The sequence below is a fragment of the Rana temporaria genome, chromosome 7 (assembly GCF_905171775.1).
Source record: "Rana temporaria chromosome 7, aRanTem1.1, whole genome shotgun sequence".
NCBI lineage: Eukaryota > Metazoa > Chordata > Amphibia > Anura > Ranidae > Rana > Rana temporaria.
Window position 1 is genome coordinate 53303310 of NC_053495.1, and position 6000 is coordinate 53309309.

At 43.1% G+C, this 6000-nt stretch overlaps 1 protein-coding gene across 3 annotated transcripts in view; it reads right to left on the reverse strand.

Moving 5' to 3' along the window:
- Positions 1–5795, reverse strand: part of LOC120945301 (inter-alpha-trypsin inhibitor heavy chain H3-like) — a 106236-nt gene extending 100441 nt beyond the window's left edge. For all 3 annotated transcript variants that reach the window (XM_040359378.1, XM_040359377.1, XM_040359376.1), the window contains exon 1: positions 5704–5795. The gene's annotated coding sequence lies outside the window, so the exon portion shown is untranslated. The remainder of the gene's footprint in view (positions 1–5703) is intronic.
- Positions 5796–6000: the final 205 nt, after the last annotated feature.

A 6000-nucleotide genomic window follows, 5' to 3' on the forward strand; every position in this document is an offset into this window, starting at 1 on the left:
GCGCGCCCGCGGCAGCGCTCGTGACCCGGCGCGGGTGCCCGGTGGCCGCGATTGCCACCGGGTGCCTGCGATTGCCGGTAATCACGGCAGGAGTGTGGATCTGTGTGTGTAAACACACAGATCCACCTCCTGACAGCGGTGAGGAGACCAATGTGTGTTCCCAGTACAGAGGAACACACATCGGTCTCCTCCCCTTGAGAGTCCCCTCCCCCCTACAGTTAGAACACACCTTAGGGAACATATTAACCCCTTCAACGCCCCCTAGTGGTTAACCCCTTCCCTGCCAGTCACATTTACACAGTAATCAATGCATATTTATGAATGGTCCCAAAAACGTGTCAAAAGTGCCCGATGTGTTCGCCGCAATGTCACAGTCACAGTAAAAAATCGCCGCCAATACTAGTAAAAAAATTAATAAAATAAAAATGCCATAAATCTATTACCTATTTTGTAGACGCTATGGGCCAAATCCTCAAAATCGTAGCCTAACTTAATTTTTCCCATTTAAGTTACACTGGTGGGAAATTTCTACCTAAGTGCCCGATCCACAAAGCACTTACCTAGAAATTTCACGCAGTGTAACCTAAATTCTCCCGGAGCAAGGCGGTCCTGTTATCCAGGGGGCGATGACAATTTAAATGAGGCGCGCTCCCGCGCCGGCCGTACTGCGCATGCTCGTGACGTCATTTTCCCGACGTGCATCGCGCAAAATTACGTTACGCCGGGCTTTGTGGATTGCGACGGGACAATAAAGTTGCGACGGGTTAAAAAAAAAATCGCGGCGATCGAAAAAAAGGTCTGTTTTTACAAGGTGTAAACAGTTTACACCTTGTAAAAGCAGCCCTAATTTTACGCATGCAAACGTAAACTTACGGAGAAAAAACAAAGCTGAAAAGCTTTGTGGATCTCCGTAAGTCCTCATTTGCATACGCAAAGCGGCATTTCGACGCGAAATGCCCCCAACGGCGGATGCGGTACTGCATCCTAAGATCCGACAGTGTAAGTCTCTTACAGATGTCGGATCTTCTGCCTATCTTTGGAAAACTGCTTCTGAGGATCAGTTCCAAAGATAGGCACAGGGATACGCAGGCGGAACAGCAGATCCGCCTGCGTATCCCTTTTGAGGATTTGGCCCTATAACTTTTGCGCAAACCAATCAATATACGATTATTGCGTTTTTTTTTTTACAAAAAATATGTAGAAGAATACGTATCGCCTAAACTGAGGGAAGAAAATGTTTTTTTTTTAAAAATTGTGATATTTATTAACCTCCCTGGCGGTATGATTCTTTCAGAAAAAAGATGCTGAAAGCGGTACCATTATTTGCAAGGAAATTTGGTGTTTTATACTGTAGGTCTGTAATTTTTAGGAATAACTCACTTAAATCTGACCAAACAAGAGTCTAGTAGGCATCCCGGGTATGAAATTTTTTTTAAAACAAAATTATAAATGATTATAACAAATAATAATATAATTCTAATACAAATTATTCAATAATGTAATCAACTCAAAATCACTGAAATTTGCTCAGTTGCAGAATTGTTGCTGTCATTACTTTATTTTTTTTATGACGAATTTCCCAACAAATCGCTTTCGCACAATTCTGCAAGTGATTATAATTTATTATCGCTGTTTTCTAGCTGATCTAAAACCATTTTTGACATAAAGGGACACTTTTGGTTGCTATGGACAATCTACAGTTTTCAGGCAGAAAGAACAGTTTTTATTATATAAAATGACATGCAGAACACTGCGCAGACCACTAGGGACAAGGGGGTGTGTATTTTTTACATACAGTACTGTAATCTATAAGATTACAGTATACTGTATGTATTGTGTTTGTTTAAGTTTTTGAATTTGGCGCCGTTCTCCGCTCCCGTGCGTCGTAACGTCGCAGGGAACGGAGATCGGCGGCACAGGAGGACACTGTGTGATTCGAGCGAGGTCCCGCTCGCTCACACAGCGCGGTGGCATCGCTGGATCCAGGGACAAGGTAAGTAACTTTGTTTGCTGCTGCAGCGAGGCAAGCCCGAGTCTGACTCGGGGGTTACCGCTTTTGGTATGAAAATCTCACCCCGAGTCAGACTCGGGAATACCGCCAGGGGGGTTAAATAAAAAAGTAAAAAATATTGTGTTTTTTTTTAAATTGTCGCTCTTCTTTTGTTTATAGCGCAAAAAATAAAAACCGCAGAGATGATCAAATACCACCAAACGAAAGCTCTATTTGTGGGGGGGAAAAAACATAAAGATTTAGTTTGGGTACAGTGTTGCATGACCACGCAATTGTCATTCAAAGTGCAACAGTGCTGAAAACTAAAAATTGGTCTGGGCAGGAAGGGAGTGAAAATGCCCTGTATGGAAAGTGGGATATTTATTATAGCAAATGTAAAAGATATTGGGCCAGATTTACAAAGAGATACGACGGTGTATCTCCTGATACACCATTGTATCTCTGACTTACACTGGTCGTATCTATGCGCCTGATTCATAGAATCAGTTACGCATAGATATGGCTAAGATCCGACAGGTGTAACTGTGTTACACCGTCGGATCTTATTTTTAATTTGAAAATGGCGCGGGGGGGGCGTTCCCGCTGATTTACACTGAATAATATGTAAATCAGCGAGATACGCGAATTCACGAACATACGCGGACCCGAAGCAGTTTCTTACGACGTTTCCGTAGCGGTTTTCCCGGTGTATACTTACCCCTGCTTCTATGAGGCGCAGCCAATGTTAAGTATAGCCGTCGTTCCCGCGTCGATTTTGAATTTTTTGAAGTCCTTTGCGTACGCCGATTCAGAAACCCGCGCGTCGCAAGTTACGCTCAGGTCGAAACCAGTGGGAGCAATGCACGCTGGGAAATTTCGCGGACGGCGCATGCTCATTTAAATCGGCGAGGGAACGCGCCTGATTTAAATAGTACACTCCCCCTAGCCGCGGAATTTGAAATCCGCCGGGGGAATTTGCGAGACGCCGCCGCAAGTTTAGAGGTAAGTGGTTTGTGAATTACCCACTTGCCTCTCAAACTTGCGGCAGCGTATCTTAAATCAGATAGATAACGCGGATCTAAAGATCCGCTGATCTACCTGAATCTGGCCCATTGTGTTTATTTCAAAATTTTCGTTTTTCTTTTGTTTATAGTGCAAAAAATAAAAACCGCAGAGGTGATCAAATACCCGCAAAAGAAAGCTCTCTTTGTGGGGAAAAAAGGACGTAAATTTTGTTAGGGTAAAGCGATGCACGACCGCGCAATTACCAGTTAAAGCGACGCAGTGTCAAATTGTAAAAAGTGCTCTGGTCAGGAAGGGGGTAAAATCTTCTTTGGCTCAAGTGGCTGTTAAAAACAGCCCCGTTTTGGGGGGCTCAACAGACTTGTACTCAGATTGCAAGGATAACTTGCAACAAATTTATGGCAGTGTTGAATTGTAAGTCTTGTTAACTTGCTGCACATTTTGACTGGCACATTTTACACTTGCAGAGCACTTGAAGCACAAGTTCTAGTTGACACTTTTCCAAATTCAGCCACAGTGACCCCTGTAGTGGGATGACTATTGCACAACATAACTGAATCAAAACTTGCAGCAGACTTGCAGAATAAACATCAAAGAAAGTTGATCTGGTGTCATGCCTTGTCATGCCATGCAATTGTGCAACAAACTTGTGAAGACTGGGAAGTCTAGCAATAGCTTAGCAAGTCATTCTCAAACTTGCAACTCAATTGCTTGCTATCTGGATAGTTCTCAATAAAACATCAGTGTGCTAATCACAGCAGTCGTAGTCCAGTTAAGCCCCGTACAAATACCCGAAAAATAAAGCTCTCTTTGTGGGAAAAAATGGACGTAAATTTTGTTTGGGTAAAGCGCTGCACGACCGCGCAATTACCAGTTAAAGCGACGGAGTGCCAAATTGTAAAAAGTGCTCTGGTCAGGAAGGGGGTAAAACCTTCTGGGGCTCAAGTGGTTAAAAACAGCCCCGTTTTGGGGGGCTCCACCTCTGCACAGCTGTGCAATTCATTCACAAAGATCTGTGAATGAATGAATGAACTAGTCCAGTTAAGCCCCGTACACACAATCGGAATTTCCAATGGAAAAAGTCAGACTTTTTCCATCGGAAATTCCGACCGTGTGTATGCCCCATCGGAGTAATTCCATCGGAGGTTAGATAGAGAACATGTTCTCTTTTACTCCGATGGAATTCCGATGTGATTTTGGTCGGACAGAGGTCCGATCGTGCGTACGACGCTTTACCCTTCCTCCAAGCTGGTACCTTGGAATGGGGCAGAGAGCCAGAGTAAAGCCCCATACACACCATCAGATTATCTGCAGATTTTTTTCTGCAGATTTACCAAAACCATCTAATAGGAGGTCAAACCTTAAGAGTTTCAATTTGTATGCAATCAGGCAGGCCCTTGCACTACATGGTTTTGGTAAATCTGAAGACAAAAATCTGCAGATAATCTGATGGTGTGTATGGGGCTGAAGAGTCTACAGCAGTGGTTCTCAACCTGGGGGTCGGGACCCACTCGGGGGTCAAATAATGATTTGCCAGGGGTCACCAAATCCTGGGCTGTTGCTGAAGCCCGCACTGTTCTCCCAGGAAGGGAGATAATAAGAGGGGGAGGGACAAAGAAAAAGGGAGAGAAAGGAAAAAATAGGGAGCAAGAAAGACAGTTAGAGGGAAAGATGGGGGAAAAAAAAAACAAGGAATTAGGATAGAGAGTAGATAAAGGGGAAAGAAAGGAGAACAAAGAGAAAGAGTGGTACATCCTAAAATGTACCATAAGGGGTTTTATTACTGTACAAGTAGAAAGGAGCACTAAGGCCCCATGCACACGAGATGCTGGTAAACTCGAGTTCAGAGGCATTTGGGCATTTTTTTTCAACTGCCCCTGAACATATTTAATGTTATCCTATGTGTCCATGCACACATTCACGTTTTTTTGCGTTTTAAAGCAGTTGGGTTTAGACTCGTTTTTTCAGAAGCAAAATTTTGGGTTCAGACGCAAACATTTTTGCATTTCAAAGCTTTGGGAGGGTCTACAATGTCTTTGTTGTAAAAGCTGATAGCCGTAAACGCGGTAAAACGCCGCTAAACGCGGCAAAACCCTGCCGAAATTCGCGGCAAAAACGGGCGTTTTAAACGCCGGTTTTTGCCTTTGAAAACTTGAGTTTACATGTGTTTGCATTTGCTTCTTGTGTGCATGGGGCCTAAATGTCTGTGGGTTAGGGGTGCAAATTACTTGTCTTGCCTTGGGTGCTTTCAACCCACGCTATGAAAATAATTTTACTGTTAGGGGTCCCCACAACTTGGGAAATTTTATCAAGCAGTCACGGCACTAGAAGATTGAGAACCACTGGTCTACAGGAACTTGGCATTGCACCTGCCATCCACTGATCGTGGATGCAATACATTGCAGGTTTCTGTAAAACAAATCAAATGCACATTTATTATTTTCCTGCAAATATATGTGCTTGGGTTATTATTTTTTTAAATGTGAACTTGGCCTTTAAACCCAAAAGCTTTTTGTCAAGAAAAAGGAAAAAACGATAGATGCCTACCTTTTGCCCCCGTTGTTCTTTTCTCCCAAAAGCTTTTTGTCAAGAAAAAGGAAAAAACGATAGATGCCTACCTTTTGCCCCCGTTGTTCTTTTAAACCCAAAAGCTTTTTGTCAAGAAAAAGGAAAAAATGATAGATGCCTACCTTTTGCCCCCGTTCTTTTCTCTTCAAGGTCTTTCAGCCGAAGGTGAAATGGCTTATTGGGCACTGCTATTAATAAGATACCAGGGTCAATTGTCTCTGATTCAGATCTCTCTCATTGGATACTTACAGTAACCCTAGAGCCAATCATTGTTTGTTGTACAGTATAAGGTTGTTTGAGATTTGGAATAAACATAATTTAGGAGGGTGAATAGAGTCTTTAAAATGTTAGAGCAGAAAGACGGTTGCAAGCTTAGCAGGAGGAGGGTGAATAAAATCTTTATCGTTGGGGTTTCAGGA